The following is a 20,896-nucleotide window of genomic DNA, read 5'->3' as shown; positions in this document are numbered from 1 at the left end:
TTTACACACGATCCCGTTTGAGCAAAAGCATTAACACACGATCCCGTTTGAGCAAAAGCATTTACACACGATCCCGTTTGAGCAAAAGCATTAACACACGATCCCGTTTGAGCAAAAGCATTTACACACGATCCCCTGTTTGAGCAAAAGCATTAACACACGATCCCGTTTGAGCAAAAGCATTTACACACGATCCCCTGTTTAAGCAAAAGCATTAACACACGATCCCGTTTGAGCAAAAGCATTAACACACGATCCCCTGTTTGAGCAAAAGCATTAACACACGATCCCGTTTGAGCAAAAGCATTTACACACGATCCCCTGTTTAAGCAAAAGCATTAACACACGATCCCGTTTGAGCAAAAGCATTTACACACGATCCCGTTTGAGCAAAAGCATTAACACACGATCCCGTTTGAGCAAAAGCATTTACACACGATCCCCTGTTTGAGCAAAAGCATTAACACACGATCCCGTTTGAGCAAAAGCATTTACACACGATCCCCTGTTTAAGCAAAAGCATTAACACACGATCCCGTTTGAGCAAAAGCATTAACACAAGATCCCATGTCTGAGCAAAAGTATTTACACCCCCACCAACTAAAAGCTTGCACACACACACACACACACACACAGACAATCACCTGTCTGAGAAAAAGTATTCACACCCTTACCAACTACATGCTTGCACAAACACAGTTGCCTGCCTGAGGAAAAGTATTCACACTCCTACCAACTACATGCTTGTACACAGTCACCTGCCTGAGCAAAAATATTTAAACCCCCACCAACTACAAGCTTGCACACACACGATCCCCTGTTTGAGCAAAAGCATTAACACACGATCCCCTGTTTGAGCAAAAGCATTTACACACGATCCCCTGTTTGAGCAAAAGCATTTACACACGATCCCCTGTTTGAGCAAAAGCATTTACACACGATCCCCTGTTTAAGCAAAAGCATTAACACACGATCCCGTTTGAGCAAAAGCATTAACACACGATCCCCTGTTTGAGCAAAAGCATTAACACACGATCCCGTTTGAGCAAAAGCATTTACACACGATCCCCTGTTTAAGCAAAAGCATTAACACACGATCCCGTTTGAGCAAAAGCATTTACACACGATCCCGTTTGAGCAAAAGCATTAACACACGATCCCGTTTGAGCAAAAGCATTTACACACGATCCCCTGTTTGAGCAAAAGCATTAACACACGATCCCGTTTGAGCAAAAGCATTTACACACGATCCCCTGTTTAAGCAAAAGCATTAACACACGATCCCGTTTGAGCAAAAGCATTAACACAAGATCCCATGTCTGAGCAAAAGTATTTACACCCCCACCAACTAAAAGCTTGCACACACACACACACACACACAGACAATCACCTGTCTGAGAAAAAGTATTCACACCCTTACCAACTACATGCTTGCACAAACACAGTTGCCTGCCTGAGGAAAAGTATTCACACTCCTACCAACTACATGCTTGTACACAGTCACCTGCCTGAGCAAAAGAATTCACACCCCCACCAGCTGCGTTCTTGCACGCAAACACAGTCACCTAGCAACCACCTAGCAACACCCTAGTGACCACCTAGAAACAGCTTAGCAACTCTTTAAAATAAATTCTGTTACCATAGCACCCATTTCACTATACCTTAGCGTAATAATAAGTACACCTTGGCAACCACCTAGCAACACATTGAAGTCCACAGAGCAATTAGTGTAGCACATTAGAGTCTGTCAAGCGTCTTCTAAGCTGCAATTACACTCAAATTTTCTTCAGGAAATGCACCTGTCTTTATAAAAGCAAAGCTTTTGGCAGTTGTTTTGGACCATGTAGGTGTTTGTCAACATGAACAAGTGGCAAAACATTCACAGTGGCACACTTACCAGATTATTCGTGAAACAAATGTGAGGTTTTATGTCCAGCAGCTTAAACTGGACCGAAATTGGGTCATGAAAATGGGCAATGATCCCAAGATTCTGCAATGGTCAAAAACACGACCAATGCAAAATCCAAACCTTATGGGGTATTAAGGGGTCCTGTGGCGGGTTATTTAGAGAGATGTGCACAAACAAAAGCACTCAATAAATGTTGTAAATGTTAAGTGGGTCAAAATTTCTCCCAAATGATGTTAAAGACATAAATAATTATGTAAAATCCTATATAAAACATTTAGTTCAAGACATTGTCACTAAAAGTAGTTCCACATATTGCTGACTTATAGGGTGTACTTATTTGTAACCACCTGGTTTTTAATAATTAAAATGAAAGTTTTAGCAAGTAATTTTTGGAAATTATTACTACTTATTTTATTTATTTATTTTTTTTCGTTACCTGGAGTTATTTGTTTATTCATAGGAGTTGGTAAGACCACACAATCGCTCATTATTATTAAAAATTGTTATTATTAGTAAGTGCTGTGAAGTCGATTCCAACTCCTGGTGACTATGTTTCTCTTTAGTTTCAATGTCATGTATTCAACAATGGCCTTTAAAGTTGCCAGGACAGCGATGAACTCTCATTGCCAAGGAAATGAACACAGTTGTAAAAATGACAGCGACCCTGTAATATTAAAAAGGTCTTATTTGAATAATTTTACTGTAAACAGTCACACTGACACATGTACCATGTGTAACAGTTTATTAGTAAACAAGATCGAGTACTGGCCAATAATAACCTCATAATATAAAGAAAAGCAGGCTAACTTACTAGTTTTACCTAAGCAGTATTACTTTTCAGAAAATTACATAAAGTAACTTTATGACACACACGTTATATAACTGTCTAAATAACTATTTAACTCAAAATGACAAGCTAGCTCGAAGCTAACATCAGCTAAGTAAGCGACTAGCCACTCGGCTAGCCTGCAACTTTAAAGAATTCATAGCATACAAACTATACTGACCTGGCAATAAAGAGTTCAATAACTGTAACTTACCAACAATTATCTCATATTTCCTGTTTTAAGCGTAATTTCTCTCAACTTAGGAGTCCACATATTATTGTCATCACTCTCTTCATGATAATCTCACACTTTCTTCTCTCAGTTCCACTCTACAGCTCTCATCCGCTTCTGGCTCAGGTTGCCAGATAGTGAAACCTAACACGTTTTGTTAACGCTGCCAAATCCCTCCCACGAAAATTCATCAGATGAACAGCAATACTTTTAAGTCGCAACATAAGCATTAAATAAAGGTATAGGACTGATTATTAGTTTGGGTCTGAAATGTAAGTTTCCAGATTATTTAGGAACAAGTTTTTGGCCGGTGACCCCATTAAACATTTCGAAATGTTCAGCTTTTTCGACCAGTTTAAAATTAGCCCAGTCATTGACCACAAAGGCCCATCATTTGTTAATCGTTTTTAATAATTAAACTGAAAATCAAAGACTAAACAAATTAAATGTTGGATGATTTAACATTGTCTTGTCTTTAATGCTTACATTGTCATGATAGTGATTTAATATTTGGAGGACAAAGATGTCCAAAGCGTATGTAAACGTATTTGGTTAATAGTTAATTCTCACCATATATCTTGTACACACCCACATTACCCACCACAATAAATACAATTCCCTTTTACATTTTTAATATATATATTTTTTAAAAAGCTCAAAATAGCACGGCTTAAATTCCACTGATGTAATATAACTGCCTCCTCTAACCAAACTACTGGCCCAGGACTTGCTGTGCTGTTTAGTATTTTGTTAAACTGTAAATTATGTTTTCCAAAAATCCCATGTGGGTAAATTTGTTTAAAAATAGCTGAATTATAGTAAAGGCTACCATGAAAATGTCATTAAATTTGTGGGAAAATTCTATAAATTGCAGTCCTGTTCTATGCAGACAGTGCTGGACACTAACATATGGACAATCTTATGAATTGTTTGGTCTAAATTGTTCTTGTTTTTACTGTTTATGTTTGGGTGATGCCCTGTAATGGACTGAAGCCCTGTTTAGGGTTTATGCCTACCCTGCACCCATGTGTTCTGGATGTGGCCTGAACCTGGCATAGGCAGTATAGACGAATGCTAGGGGCGCCATCCATCCATAAGGGGGCCCAAATTGAGGGAGCAAATATTTAATTTCAACTGTAAACTCTCCCCCCCACCACCAGTCAACAACTTCTTATGCTATTATTTCTAAATATTGCAAAAAAGTCCACAACATAACTTTACAGTCTTTACAGTGAGTAAGTGACAATATGATTAACAATAAACACAAAGATTAGCTAACAGCATTGCAGCCGATATGTCAAGGCCGAAGCCATTTGGTGCCCAGAGGAGAAAAAAAAAGAAAAGAGTACAAAGGGCTGTATAAAGACAGAAGTAATGTTGGATAGCTAGATAATGTTTGCATTAAAAGCTACCCAGACAGCAACAGAACGCTGGCTCATGTTGTCACTGCTGCACGTTATATTTACTTTTTGAACAAGTTTGGCCAGTGTTTGGCTGCACTTTCAGAACGTTTTATGCAGGAACAACAAAGGCAAGGTAAAAGAAATAGTATTTATTTAAAATTGTGTGTAACACCTTTAGCACATTATTTTCACTTTCACTTTCAGAACAAGTTTGGTCTGTGTTTGGCTGCACTTTCAGAACATTTGACACAGAAGCAACAAGGGCAAGGTAAAGGAAATTACCTTATTTAGATTTATACATTACTTTTACTGTATTTATATTACATAATTAATTTAAAGTTATATGTTTCCTTAATAGTATTTTTGTTTTTTAATACTGTTTTTTTTGTTTCTAAATAAAGAAATTCTCAATGCAGTGTTTGTGCAAGTGTATAAGAACAATGATTGATGAATGAATGATTCAAGGGGCACCACATTGGACAGAGCTGGCTCTGCCTGAACCACTGAAACATGATTAGTGTTACTGTAGTCATGAACCACTGCAACACGATTACAGTGTTACTAGTTCACTAGTTAATAATTACTAGTTTACCTTATTGGTACAAGATTATAATCAGATGTTCCATGTAATTACTTGCCAGCACCCAGTCCAAGGGCAATTGCACACAAAGGCCAATTCTGGCTGTATAAACTGTGTTTTTAATGTATTTAATGAAAGGCAAGACACTTAAAAGCTTTTGAAATATTAGTTCAATGATACAAAAAACCTTACTTATAAGTTGTTTTGGCTAATATGAATGCCCACGTTCATTGTTGTTTCTACTCCCAAGGTAGGCCAAATCCCAGACAGCTCCTACTGTTTATGCCAGTTTCATACATAAAGTACAAAAATGCTTTTACACCCTAAACAGTGCACTATATAGAATTATTAGTTGGTTATTAGCTATAGTGCTCTTTGATGATTTACAATTAATTGTATATAGGTTAAAACTGTGGCTATAAAGTAAGAATATTTAAAGTAATGTTTTACGTTTTATGTAAGGGTTGGGACTTCCTGTGTTATGCTCAAATCTAGTTTTGATTACCAGTCAAAAAGTCACAAAATGTAAATATTAAATACTTTATCTGGCTAAATGAATACCATTTATAAATACCATTTAAATTGTCTCATGTCACCATTATGTAGAATAATGTACCACTAATAACTGTACTGTCACAGACAAAAGCAGCATATGGGCAGCTCTATACAGTCATAAAGCAAGCATTAAGTGTAATATATGAGCTGGAAAAGTAGACTCCACTACCTCTTAATAATCAAAAAAGAGCCCATCTTACTTAATGAGGTGATATAGAAAGTGTGCCAAGAGCTGACTAATGGTGTGCGTCCATCGCAGACTATACCCCATGTGGTGTGAGAGGGCTATTGTAGCCCTGCACAAGCCTGAGGGAGGTTTCCAGGTATGCAAAACGGAGTCTGATATGTCTTACTGTAGTGGGCTGTTATGTTCAGATGCTTTTACATTATTCATTGCTGTGGCAGTCTCTCAAGTCCCAATCACTTGCATTCAAACCCAGTTTATAAATGTATTCTTTTGTAAGGAAGCCTGTCAGTGGAATAGCCTACAACTATAATTTACTGTAATGTAAGAATCTATTTGAGACTCACTGCTGGTAATTTATTGTATGTCAGCTCTTAGTTTCAAAAGAATAAAGTGAATACATCACATTAACAAAATTTTTGCCTAAAGTAGTTTTAGTGCAAGCAGTTTATGTTTTTTTTTCTCCAAGTAGAGATTGTTGCAAGTTTTTTGTGTCTGTGCTGCTTTTTGGGTGCAAACACTTGCCTTAAAGCATGAAAAGTCATAGAAAAAATTTTACTGATAAATAATAAATATAAATATGACTACATTAAGCAAATGTGTGGCCTAAGGCTGAATATTTAAGTCCCCCTTGTCACCCCTAAAGTTTTAATGTGGTTTTACTACATGCATTTTTATTTAAAAAATATGGTTAATTAAAATGTATTTTCTTTCAGTTTTTTTTTATATAGTTATTTAAGTGCCAGTGAAAGTTGTTTTAAGAAGAATATTTTCAAAAGATACAAATGGGCAAAGCATGGTTAATGGGCACAGTAAATAATTTATCTGGCTCAGGTGGAGTTAAAAACATTTTCTACAGAAAAAAAATAATACATTTGTTTAATCCTTGTCTGTTTTCAACCATTGAATCCTGGTCAGGGTTGTGGTGGGTCTCATTAGGTCTCATTCATTAGGCAGAAGGAAACACCCCAAACAGGTCACCAGTCTATCAAAGTGCAGACATACACATACACACACACACTTAGGGTGTTTTTGTAGCTCCAGTTGGCCTGACTGCATGTCTTTGGACCTATGGAAGGAAACTGGAGCACCCCGACAGAAAAGACCCTGGCCGCCCAGCTGGGGAATTAAGCCCAGGCCCCTCTTGCTGTAAGGGTGACGACATGACATACTATGCCATCACAGAAAAAAATGTTACAAATTTTAATTGCTATTTTGCAAAAAAAATTATATACTGGTTACGATTGTAAGCTGTTGTATTTATTTTAATTTAGTACAAGGTTTTATTTTAGCTTAGAAAAAAATATTTAAATTTCCCTTTAATTAAAAGTGTGTCTGTCACACTATGCATAAACAAACCATACTGCAATGCAAATGATCAAAACATTAACCCTTTGATGCACAAGCTAAGCAAACCCCTTCTGATGCACAACATGGGTAAAAAATGACCCATATTCATCCATTCAAGAATATTTTCATATGCACATTTGTCAGTTATTCATGTATTTGCTGTCTTAGCTAATAAAAGCTGTCTATACTAGAATATGTAAACAGCTAGCAAGCAAATAGTATTGGACATATTCAAGATTCAAGAGCCTAATCTTTGGTTGTCTTTCAAAAGATCAGTAAATATGTTTTTGACTACAAACACTTACAAATGTCAGTAGTTTCTGTCAAATTCCATAGTAAATACATAAGGGTCATTTTTGACCCATGTTGTGCATTAGAGGGGTAGTGATAAAAAAATTATTTTTATTAAAAAAGTAAAAAATATAAAACTGAAATAAGGATTTGATCAAAAACAAGTTAATTGAATGGAAGCTTGAATGACAAAATTAATTTTTTGCAAAGATGTAGAAAATAAAAACTCAGTTGGGTCACTTTTGACCCAGGTTGTGCATCAAAGGATTAAAGTGCTAAGTCACTTATGAATAAACGCGATAAATTTTTTTTACCAGCAGATGGCAATATTATAAAGCAGTTTGGGTTTAAACCACGGAACACGCTATTCTAATCCTCCTTTTGACCCTCCTCATGCTCTCTTGTGGCTGAGTTAATTTTAATTGTGTGCTATGTTGTTTGGCTGTTGTACACCACCTTGGAAAGAAACACTCCACATATCAAACCCTCAGTACAATTTTCATGCACTGACGAAACCAAGAAGAATGTGTTAATAAAAGACAACAGTTTGTTGTTTCTTTTCCATTGTAAGCTTTTATCTGGAAAGATTCAGAAGCTGGAGGGGATACAGCATTCTCAGCAGAAATTTCCACAGATTACTAAAGTTGTAAGTATTCCAAGAAAATAATAGTTGAGTCACAAAACAGTTGAAGACTGCTAGGCCAAACTGAATGTACTGTATATAAGAGCACCTTTAAGTGAGGATTAACTATTTCTTAAACGCTTTCCCTAAAAAGAAAGGTTTACTTCTATTTAAAATATATGTTGTTATATGTTGTCATGCAGTTATTAAAAAAAACATAGTATATGACATGGACAGGATTAAAGACAACCTTGTCTAATTCTTGGTTGCACAACCGTTGGCAATAATAATAGCCTACAAACATTTTGTAACCATCTGTGAGCTTCTTGCACCATAAGCTAATAGTTTCTTCAACTCCTTTTAACTCATTTCGGGCCTGTTTAAAACAGTCCACGTTTTCATTGTTAGCCATTCTTGTGAACTTTTATATGTGTGGTTTGTGCTGTTATCCTGTTGTAAGACCCTTTTTGTTTAACTTAAAATAATTTTTTTACACTTGGGAGAACACTTGGCTCTAAAATGCTCTAATAATCCTCCAATTTCATTGTTCCTTAACACATTTAAAGGCAGCAAAGCAGCCCCATAACATTATGGATCCTCCACCATGTTTCACTGTAGGTAGGGTGCCCTTTTCTTTATAAGCTTCATTTTGTCCATAAACATCCTGGTATGCATTGCTAAAGAGCTCTAGTTTTGTTTTATCTGTCTTTATACAACAGTTAGTTCCGACCTTACAATCTGATTGGTTGAGAAGCGTTGATATATGCTGATATTCGTGATAACAGCACAGCATTTTCACACCACAACTGTATTACTCCGCTGACGCGTTGCCAGTAACGACAAGCTTCATGCACACAAACGCGCACGCAGGTGACACAGACGTTTTTTCCCGATCACGTTTTAAATCCGTTATCTGATATACAATCCAGCACACTGTGTAGGGAACATAAATCAATTGTCTAATATATTGTCTAGTGCACTATGTAGTGAACATGAATGCGTTATCTGATATACAATCTAGCGCACTGTGTGGGGAACATAACCAATTGTCCAATTCACTATCTAGTGCACTTTGTAGGGAACATTAATGTGTTTGTAACGCAAACAGTTAGCTTAATAGCCCAGTTAACAGCTTCTAAAAGTTCTGTTCTCACCCATATCCTTTGGTGTGCGCGAGAGGTTTTTTCCCTTCGGAGGTTCTTGCCTTTTTCTTCTTGTTGTTCTTACCTCCCTGAAATGAGTTTTTGCAACTTGGGATGTCTGCTTTGTACACTATAAAAAGAGAATTGTTGGACCAACTTAAAAAAATTACTTCAATTGGTAACACATAAATGAATTAAGTTTTATTTAATTAAGTTTGAAAGTTAGATTAACACAATTTTTTTAGTCAGATCAATGTAATTTTTTTTAATGTTTTCAAATCAATAGTTTGCATTAATACAACTTAAATTTAAAGTCAACCTGAACTTAAGTCAAAAAGTTTTACAATTTTTCAACTCAATTATTTATTTTACTTAAAAGTGAAATGCTACTCCTTACCAATGTACTAGTATGGTTTCAGGTAATGGAACTTTTGTACTAACCGCAGTGTGTCATTTTAGTTTGGTACATGTAATTAAAATACTGTGCATTCAATTTTAAGTTGGCTAAAGAAACAAAAAACACTTAAATGTAATGCATTTTTTAAACTTTATTCAGCATTCTTTATATATATATATAGACTTTATAAGTCACCAACATGGCTTTTTGACCAACACATATGCATAAATTGAATAAAATGATGCATCATTTGTGTCCTTTACTCTTATGACAAATGTGCATAAAATGCTTAACAGTTATTAGGACCAAAAATGCAGATTTGTTTAACTATAAATTGAACAAGTTGTCAACAAGTGCACTTTGGTTACATTCATGACAGGAACGGTAGTTACTCATTACACAAGATTCATCAGTTCACAAGGTTCTATCAAACAGTTTTCGACAATTTTGTATCTCCAATTTACCTCACTTGCACGTCTTTGTACTGTGGGAGGAAACCGGAGCTCCCTGAGTTTTTTTTTTTTTTATTAGGATTGTAACGTCATGTTTTACACTTTGGTTACATTCATGACAGGAACGGTAGTTACTCATTACACAAGATTCGTCAGTTTACAATATTATATCAAACACAGTAATGGACAATTTAGTGTCTCCAATTTACCTCACTTGCATGTCTTTGGACTGTGGGAGGAAACCGGAGCACCCGGAGGAAACCCACACAGACACTGGGAGAACATGCAAACTTCACACAGAAAGGAACCAGACCGCTCCACCTGGGAATCGAACCCAGGAGCTTCTTGCTGTGAGGCGACAGTGCTACCCACTTAGCCACCGTGCCACCCAAATGCATTATATGTAAAGATTATACATGCTATGGCATTTCTCTTAAATTGTCATCAGTGATGTTACCTGCATACATTAATATTTATGTCCCGAATACCATTTTGTGAGTTCAAGTGCTTTATTTCAATCAGCAACAAATATTTGTAGCGTTGTATGCTGCTCAAACAAAATGGGTCAAGCTCTAATTTGTAATTAACAGATGTAACCTACAACAAGCATAATTACAACACAGTACATTCTTGGTGGCAGCACGGTGGCTAAGTCGGTAATACTGTCAGCTCACAGTAATAAAATCCTGGGTTTGATTCCCGGGTGGTCTGGGTCTTTTCTGTGTGGAGTTTGCATGTTCTCCATGTGCCTGCATGGATTTACGCTGGGTGCTCCGGTTTCCTCCCACAGTCCAAAGACGTGCAAGTGAGGTGGAACTGGAGATACAAAATTGTCCATGACTGTTTGATATAAACTTGTGAACTGATGAATCTTGTGTAATGAGTAACTACCGTTCCTGTCATGAATGTAACCAAAAAGACATTACGTTAAAATCCTAATAAACAAACAGTGAGTTCTTGTGAGCTCTAGCAACTAACAAAGCTCCTGTTGTACAGATACACAAAACTGCTTTTGGAACATGACTCCTGCTTCTTCAGGTGGCTCCTGAATTCCTTCTCCCTCCCTCCGAACGAGAAACACTGCAATGGTGAGCTGCTCAAGGTCCCTCTAAACATCACCTGCACCAGAATTCTAAAGTACAGAAAATGATAAAAACTAGCATTACTTATGTTATGCAATAACTGTGAAATAGGTAAAGAAATGTACAGAAATTTACTGTAACTTTATGAACAAGTTCACTAGCACGCTAATCACCAAAATAGCTCATAGGCTAAACAATATCAGACTGTAGTGTCTCTTTCTCTGCATACTTTAACACCATTTCACCCTGTTCTTCAATGGTCAGGACCCCTTTCTCAGCACTGCAGTGACACAGACATGGTGGTAGTGTGTTAGTGTGTGTTGTGCTGGTATGAGTGGATCAGACACAGCAGTGCTGCTGGAGTTTTTAAATACCGTGTCCACTCACTGTCCACTCTATTACATTCCTTCCCAGTTGGTCCACCTTGTAGATGTAAAGTCAGAGACAGTAGCTAATCTGTTGCTGCACAGTTTGTGTCAGTCATCCACAAGCACATCATTATTCATCACAGGATGCTGTTGAAAATATATTTTTGGTTAGTAGACAAATTCTCAGTTCAGCAGTGAAACTGAGGGGTTTAAAAACTCCAGCAGCACTAATGTTTCTGATTCAATCATACCAGCTCAACACACTAAAACACACCCACCACATCAAGGTCCCTAAAGTGCTGAGAATGATCCACCACCCAAACTGAAAGTGGTGCAAACAAAATTGCGCACGCGGACTCCCTAACTAAAGTGGCGGCAAGCTAATGTTAAACGTACCCACCTCAATATAAATACACTGCGTTTAGTAATGGGATTAAACAACGAGAGTCCCTCCCGTAAAAACTGTTAATAATAACGGAATAACTTGGTTAACAGTTGGTTAATAACTATTTTAACAGCTACTGGCCAACTATCAATTGGCTACAGCAGATTTCACAAAACAGCAAAATGTAATCGATGATTAATGACTACGGGATAGCTGGTCTAAAACATTAATACCCAATCCACGTGTATACTTTCATATCTAACATCTAACACACTATTTAACAAAAAAATATATTTTTATAGCTAGTATTAGACTTACCCTTTTCTGAGAAGTGAGAGAAAACGGCTGCTGGACTGCAGGTGGAAAACTCTGGAAAGAACGTACAAGTCACAGCATTGACGGAATGACATCAGACGCACAAGAGAAACTTAATTGAAGTGCTTTTAATGGAACTAGAAAAGCGAGTTAGAGGAACAAACTGTATTTTTTAAGTTGATTTAATCCACAAAATTACACTGCTATCAGTAAAGCAAAAAGCTTCCAAATCACAGCCGTGATGTTATTCGCGATAACACACCCCCTCTCGTGTTCTATTGCTTAAATAGAACATTCTCCTAGATGGGTTGTAGTTCACTCTTTTTTATGCCTTTTTTATTAAAAGCTGTGGGGTCCACCTTGACCTTCGCCCACAGAGCTTTCTTTTATTCAGTATGCAGCATATGGTATGGGTTGATACTCCAGATGTCTCCAGCTCAGCCTAAGGATCTGTGGATGAAGTCTTTATTTCAGGAGATATTTTACTTGGTATACTTAATGTTGTTGATAGTGCCAATAATGTTATGGGAGCTACTACACAGGTGTGAGATTACGATGTGGCATTTCAAGCAGCAGATAAAGTGGTGTAAAGGATAATACCACTGGACTGTAAAGCAGTTCCTTGATAAACTGCTTAAAAAGCTATTATTTTCGGCCTTAGATGATTTAGTCCCCTTAATTCAAGAGAAGCATAATCTTAATTTTTATAAAACAACATTCTAAGGAACTGTAGAATTCCATCTGTGTGGTAATCATTCAGAATGCCACTTTTAAGCCAGTCCTAATAATTAATAACCAACAGCAGTAGAGATAGTAAAGTTGGCTACTCCAAATTGGCTTTATAAATGTACGTAAATAAGTAAATAGGTGTGTAATGCCCTGTAAATGATTAATGCCCAGTCAACGGTATATTTATGCATTGTGTCCGATCTGCCCATTTACCCTCATGAGGATGAAGTGGTTACTGAAGATAAATGAGTAAATTAATGATTTTGTATTGGAGTGGGAAGAGCCTTGCCACTGAAGAGGCAGGTGTAGGAAAGGGTACTAGATAGACCGAACCCAATATGCAGGATGCTTCATTAAGGTAAAACAATACTGTGGCGAAAGATCCACAAGCAAAAAGGAAATTAAAAAGGAGGCCAAACAAAATAAGTCAACTAAAAACCACAGCACAAGGCAGCAATAAAATAGAACAGATAGACAATCATGTTAGTGGAGTAGGGGGTTTAACACTCCACATAATTGTCCAGAAAAGAAAAAGGGACATTTGCTGAACAGGAACACAAGCCTATGCTGTCCCCAACAAATGTCAGAAAACTTAAGTGGCCATTTGCGTCAGCAGTAAGCCCCCAGAGAAACACATGGCCACAGCGGAAAGATCAGATAAAAATCAGATAAAAGAGAAAAGAGAAAAACTGGATTAATAAAACACTAGCTATTTGGGTCAGTCTGTGAAACGATCCACAAAAATAGATCAAGAGACTAAGAGAGGTGGCAGAACACCAATGTGCAGACGTTAGAAACATTATAATTTATTGGAATTAAAGCCTAGAAAGCTGGCAGTGCCATGCCTGGTGTTCAACGTCTCACTGTTTCTCATACTGGTCAGTCGTTTTGTAACAAATTATTAGAAAAGGTGGCAGGACACAGGAGAACAGATGTTAGAAACATGCTGGGTTTACTGAATAAAACAACCAAACAAGACCACAAACAATGAAAAACAGGTGCACACAAACAGGATAATTGGAATAATTTTTAAAGACTACTGAACAAGAGAAAAACGGTGAACACTATAAACACAACAGCAAAACACTACAACTAGGAAAACAAGTTAAAAACAATAAAAAGCTCAAAACAAAAACTATAAACACAACAGGAAATTCACTATATGGACAGGAAACAAGGCAAAAACAATAAAGACTATAAACACAAAATGACTAAACTAAAGCCTATGCTTAGTTCTATCCTAATGATAAATGCTAATCCTAATGCTAAACACAGGGAATCCCTAATCCCAAAGCTAAGCTAATCATTTAACTAGAAAGAAACCATAAATGCTAAACCTTACGCTAATTGCTAAAGCTAATCACTAACGCTAAGCAATCCTTACACTGAACTAAACAAAGAAAACACAGAGAAGCTAGTGATACTTAATCCCCACACTGAGCTAAACAAAGGACTATGGAAATACAACACTACAGAAAAAAAACATAAAGAATTCACATTAAAGACTATGCACAAGGAAGAAGGAACCAGAGAGCAAAGCCAAGTAAGCAAAGGAAGATCCTAGAGGTAAGACACAGATCATGAAAAATCGATAAAGAGAGGGTACTAGATACACAGACTAATAATGGGACACAGGGGGAACAGCTGAGGAAGGTGAACACAAAGATGAATCAAAGGGAAGGGGTGGTGACTGAAGGGGTGTGCAGTGTAAACAAAAACATAATGTCCATGTGCTTGGCAACAGATAGGAACTATTTGAGTACAAGCTGGAGTAGCCATTAAAAAATGAGCAAAGCAGCCACTGCACCACTGGCACAGCATAGACACCAAACAGCACAATGCCACCTCACATCACAAACTACAGTGAACCAATGGAGAGCTGGCTCTGAGGCCTAAATTTATAGAGCTCCTATGGCAGTAGAAAATCAGTGCTCATTTAGGCATTCAAGGAATCAGTACTTTGAGTCCTCTGAGCTTTCTTGCTCTTGCCGGTCCTAATGGCATGGCAGGTGGGCATGATACTGCGGTCTGTGCCCCATGCCTCTCGACATGGCAGGTGGGCTATTAGGACCTTTTAGGCAATTCTCTAGGTCACACCTGGGAATTGTATGGCCCATGGGCCACATCCGGCCCTTTGGCTGCATGAGGATAGTGGCAATTAAAAATCAGACGTAAAATTTTTTTGAAGAGACCGCTTTTTATTATTTTCAAGGGACCGCTATATTTGAAATTTACGTAAGTTGCAATTGACGTGTGTGCGAGTATATCCAGCTTCACCGTAATGTGTTGATGAACAGAACTGTGTGTGATTCATAGAAACGGTCGAGTTTTAACAAGACACAGACTAATAAGTATTTATTTACTGAAGTCAGATGTAAAGTTGTTTAAGGATCACAATTTAAATCTAGAGTTTAAATCGCCATTACGATACTAAACACACAGAGAAATACAAGAACTTGAACGATGCAGAGCGCTCACATCTGAAGCTTCGCTAACTTAACTCCAAAAGCAACAAGGTACTTTTCATTAAGTTTTATACATCCAGGACTGAAGCAGTCAAGACCAGCTTTGTGATTTCCAAAACGAATATCCAACAAGAACAATGGACTGAAAAACAGCAAATGAAGTAATTAGACTTCAAACAAAATAGCGATAGAATTTTGTGTATAGTAAATCTAAAAACCTGCATATTTTGTTTACATCTGTTTAAATGAAAGTTGATTAAGTAGAGAAATAATGTTGATATTTTTACCCCTCCTGCTTCTTATTTTCATTGCCTGATTGTAACATCTACTCTAAACCGTAACAGCTTGTCAGAATTGTTTAATTTACTGCTCTTTTATAAAGAAATACTACTAATATTGAGTAGAATTAAGTTCACCCTATTGGTCTGGCCCTCCACAATAGTCCCAGTTTCTCATGTGGCCCCTTAGAAAATATAATAGCCCACCCCTGCTCTAGGTTCTACAATTTGATAACCAGTGGATGGATTCAGTGTTAACTGGCCAGGAGAATAACCACTTAAAAGTTGAGCAAGTAGTCTGAATTTTTAATCCTAGTTTAAGCCATATTTATAAAGGAGAAAGATGTGTGTGAAGGTCAGTTTTCTAACAAAAGTGTACTTTACAGTAAAATCACAAACATAAAAAGGATCATAAAAAGTAAATAATAAAATAATATGAATAAATAAATCATTAAAAATTAAAATTATGATAGGGAAAAGGTCAATAGAAAATGTAAATAGATCCTACTTATTGTCTAAAAATGGCAATGATTAATCCAAAACATAATTTCTCTTTATAATAACTCCATAAAATGGTAATGTCAATATGGATTTTCTTCAACTTCTATTTCCATGTAAAAATATGCAGAATGTGCTTTTGCTACTCTAAATTAAAGTAAGTAAATTTATGATTCCTATGGGACCTATAACCAGGTATGATTCTCTCTATTGTCCATATGTACCCCACCAAAAAATTATTTAACTATTCATTCCCAAAAGCAAATATCTAGAGCTTTATGTGGAAAAAATGTTGGAACATGTATATTTTTGAAAAATTCATCTAATTAAATTGTGGTTACATTTGAAAGGTTTCTACATGTTTTTATGTAAAGTCAATGCACAATGCCATGTTCACTAAAGAAACAGAATGGTATTGTTTGGTAAGTTGAAGAAAACCTCAAGGATGTGGAGAGAACATGCTCATCTTTTTACAAGGATTGAACCCAGTTTATCAGTACCCTGCTACAGTGCAGCAACCCCACTACATGCTTCAAAAATGTGCCACTCACATGTTTACCAAAAGTTTAAAAAAATCATACTGCAATATTAAATAATATGTTAAATCTTTATCTTTTTGCTGAAAAGTGGATGTGTTTAGAACAGTTGATACTAAAACCAGAGCCCAAATGGGAAAATACATCATTTTATGATTGTGTACTGACAGTTCTTCTAAAGGAATAGCACGCAGGCTTTACAGTGCTGTCTGTTTTTGTTTTTTAAACAGGAAATCATAGATGTAATCAAACTTTCTTTTATTTGTTTTCCCCCACTTTTTTGCTTTTTACAGTCTGCAGGAAGCAAATTAACAGCTGACCTAGATTTACTGTTCATTATTACTATTTTTTAATATTCTAACTTGGACTAAGAATACTGGGATATTAAAATGTTACTTGTTCTTATTTAATTTGAAAATATCAGTAACTTTACTCGTAGACTGGGTAGTTCTCTTTCAAAAACAAAAAGTTTAGATATGCCACCAAAAAAAAACTTGAAGTAGCCTAATATAAATGTCCTTAACAGAAGAGTTAACTTTTGGAGTCACAGGCAGATGCATGTAAATAATCATTAAACATTTTAGCATTTCATACTTTCATTAGCTTAAGGCTTAATTTAATTTTGATTTTTAATTTGGATTTCCTTTTACATTCACAACGATGCCAGCTATGTACAGTCTATTCCTTTTTTTAAATACTAGTAAATGCAATATGTTAATCTACATGTGCTAAAACACAATATGCACATGTATTACACTAAGTAGTGACTTAACTAACACTGTTGATTATGGACCTTTCACATGAATGCACAGGAATACTAAAGTGATGGTGTTTAAAATAAGTTAATCTGTTAAAAAAGGTTAAAACCCCTGTTGAAGCATACTTGAAACTAATTGTCTTTTTTAGACCTACTTACATAAACAATGATTAGTTTATAAAAAAGATGGTATCATGTTTAGCATTAGTTACTCATAATTATTCATTTTAAATGTGTTTTCCCTGGAAGTATGCTTCATGGATATTGCACAGAACATGCTGTCGAACTTTAATGTAAGTCTATAAAATCTGTCCGTTTGGTCAGTTTGGCTAGTCAAGTAGTTTTTCCTTGTTGCTGTCTGGTTTAACATTGAGACTAGTAAGGTACACTTGAATCCTGCCCCCAGAGCCGGCCTATGGCATAGGCAGTATAGGTAAATGCTAGGGGCATCTCCCAATTAAGGAAAAAAATGTAATTCAAACTTTTACAATTTTTTTCTTTACTTATACTACTTTTACGATTATTTCTAAATATTACAAAAAGTCCACAACATCATAACCTCATAGTCTAGTATAACCCCTAATATTTTCTCCCCACCTCACCCTTACACATTCATTTAATCTTTTAGCAGACTTTAGTAGGTTATGATTTCCATTAAGTATGGCATTTTGTAACAGGGTTGACGCACCTTGCTATTGACTCGTGAGGCAAATCCACTCCCACAGCATAAATCAGATGCAAAGGTTTAATCACTAAAATTCACTAAAAAAGGATAATCTCAAATAAAAGAGGTGACCAAAACAAACCAAACAAATTACCAAACAAATTAACAAAGCAGGCAATCATCATCTTAGACTTTTTATGGGCTACCTCTGTACTGTGTTCTAAGTTTCCTTGCATTCTGAGTAGACCAGCTATAAATATTCTTTTGAATTTTTGGGGTTCATATTTGCCTTAACAACCTCATTTTTATGACTGTATAATGAATAAATGTTGTGCAATTTTTGTTAATGCCTTCCACAAAAAAGGCAATATTCATTTATTAACAGCTGCTCTAATGTAGGAAACAGCTTCATCTCCAAGCCAAAGGCTTCTTTTACACTGGTTTGTAGCCATCTGTAAAAATCTGACAATTTGCACTGGTGCACCACCAGAAGCACTGTGTCCATGTGCACCACCACCTCCGGCCAGATCGAGGCTACTCACATTGCTATCAATATGGGACCAGGAATGCCATCTGAACAATACACAAAACTTGTTTAAGCTAGAAGGCCTGTGTGCACTGTGCTAACAGTGCCTCAGAGCTAACAAAAATGACAAACAGACAAACAGTGGGTCAGTGCTAACAAACATGACATTTTGTAACTCCATTAATCATTAAAGTCCAAATGTGGGGATTGAAACAGAATTAAGAAGTAAAAAATCCTGTTTTAAAGCTCTGCGCTCTCCAAGGTGTGATTTAAAGTATATGAATGCACAGAATTGGAATGAAAATGTGTTTGGTAACCAATACATTTAGTTAGTCATATGTTTTATACTTTTTATGTTTTTACAATGCTAATGTTTGGATATGATAGAGTATGCCAGAGAAGGTAACTGTTTGCACACGTGCCCCTATCATTACTCATGTGAATGGCTGATTTGATTCCTGGCTGTGATTAGTGATGGTATTCACTGGCCAATAACTATCAAAAGTTTTCAAGAGGCTTAAGATAGGCCGGGGGTTCTGTGCAAACAATCCCCTTAAGTGTGTTTCTTTACAGTATATGTCAATGTGTAGACATAATGGTATGCAAAAGGGGACCCCTGAAGATATGTGTCATAGGCAATTTATAAGTGGTCATATAGCATTGGATTATGAGAATTGGAAAGAGAGAATTTACATGAATAACTCACTTTTATGTGACAGTTAAGGAAAAACAGAGATCCTATGACAAATGCTAGTCAGCTGTTGCCTGATGACTTGGTTTATTGTGTGCTCATGTGATGATTCTCAGTAAATCTACACCTATTCTGCTACTTCTGGTGTTAGTTTGATTACTTTATTTAAACAATTATTTGTAATTTGAGTTTTGAAATGACAATTTTAAAAGGGAGCAGTTCTCATTTTATTTTATCTACATTTTATAATTTGACAATCAACATAGAAACAAATAGAAATGTAAGCAAATACAGTAAATCTTACCTGCCTCCTCAATTTGTGTTACTGTACCATATTGAGTGTTACCAATGCAAAGTTTAAAAACCAGCATTTGTTATGGTATGGAGTGTGTTAGTGCCATGGCATGGGTAAGTTGTCATAAAGGCACCACTGTAAAGGCACCACTAATGCTAAGGGGGGCATACACATTTTAGAGCAACATGTTCTGCTACAAGACTACTTAGTTTTAGTTTAAGTCCCTGCTTGTTTCCGCAAGACATTGGAGAGCCACATTCAACATGTGTTACAGCAGCATTACTTCATAGTAAAAGACTGCAGGTGCTAGACTGGCCTGACTGCAGTCCATTGCAGACATTGAAAACATATGTGACATGATATATATTTAAATTTATTATCAGTAAACCTTATGTTTTTTATATATGTAAATTTACAGTATACCTTATACCTTATATGTTTTGAAACTTTATTCCTTATTACAGACAGATTTGTCCTTATCACAACACAATTTGTATAAAAATATATCAACACAACTGCCAAATAATTCAGCTATGAGACACTTTTATGTTTATGTACTCATAGTTATGTTTATTTATTTATTAATTATATGTTCTATCCTTCTAATAATATAAAATGGTTTTGAAATATTATTTATTGTCTTTGTCAGTGCAGTTGCTTTGTAGAAAAAAAAACTTGCTAAATATCGTACATATTATAGTACGAGTTTAGCTCCTGTGTGTGATTTTACATATTAATTAGCTCAAGATCTAAGTGGGCGAGGCTATATGTTTTTTTGCTAGATCATGAGATAAGTAATCAGGGAAAAAAGAATTTGTTTATCTACAGTGTATCACAAAAGTGAGTACACCCCTCACATTTCTGCAACTATTTTATTATATCTTTTCATGGGACAACACTATAGACATGAAACTTGGATATAACTTAGAGTAGTCAGTGTACAACTTGTATAGCAGTGTAGATTTACTGTCTTCTGAAAATAACTCAACACACAGCCATTAATGTCTAAATGGCTGGCAACATAAGTGAGTACACCCCACAGTGAACATGTCCAAATTGTGCCCAAAGTGTCAATATTTTGTGTGACCACCATTATTATCCAGCACTGCCTTAACCCTCCTGGGCATGGAATTCACCAGAGCTGCACAGGTTGCTACTGGAATCCTCTTCCACTCCTCCATGATGACATCACGGAGCTGGTGGATGTTAGACACCTTGAACTCCTCCACCTTCCACTTGAGGATGCGCCACAGGTGCTCAATTGGGTTTAGTCCATCACCTTTACCTTCAGCTTCCTCAGCAAGGCAGTTGTCATCTTGGAGGTTGTGTTTGGGGTCGTTATCCTGTTGGAAAACTGCCATGAG

General features: G+C 36.3%; 1 protein-coding gene across 5 annotated transcripts in view; it reads right to left on the bottom strand.

Moving 5' to 3' along the window:
* snx16 (sorting nexin 16) overlaps positions 1 to 3,061 on the bottom strand; it is a 39,391-nt gene extending 36,330 nt beyond the window's left edge. For all 5 annotated transcript variants that reach the window (XM_062991174.1, XM_062991175.1, XM_062991176.1 and 2 more), the window contains exon 1: positions 2,950 to 3,061. The gene's annotated coding sequence lies outside the window, so the exon portion shown is untranslated. The remainder of the gene's footprint in view (positions 1 to 2,949) is intronic.
* Positions 3,062 to 20,896: the final 17,835 nt, after the last annotated feature.

The sequence above is a fragment of the Trichomycterus rosablanca genome, chromosome 3 (genome assembly GCF_030014385.1).
Source record: "Trichomycterus rosablanca isolate fTriRos1 chromosome 3, fTriRos1.hap1, whole genome shotgun sequence".
Taxonomy (NCBI): domain Eukaryota; kingdom Metazoa; phylum Chordata; class Actinopteri; order Siluriformes; family Trichomycteridae; genus Trichomycterus; species Trichomycterus rosablanca.
Note: the sequence above shows the minus strand (reverse complement) of the source record. Positions and strands in the feature narration are given on the sequence as shown.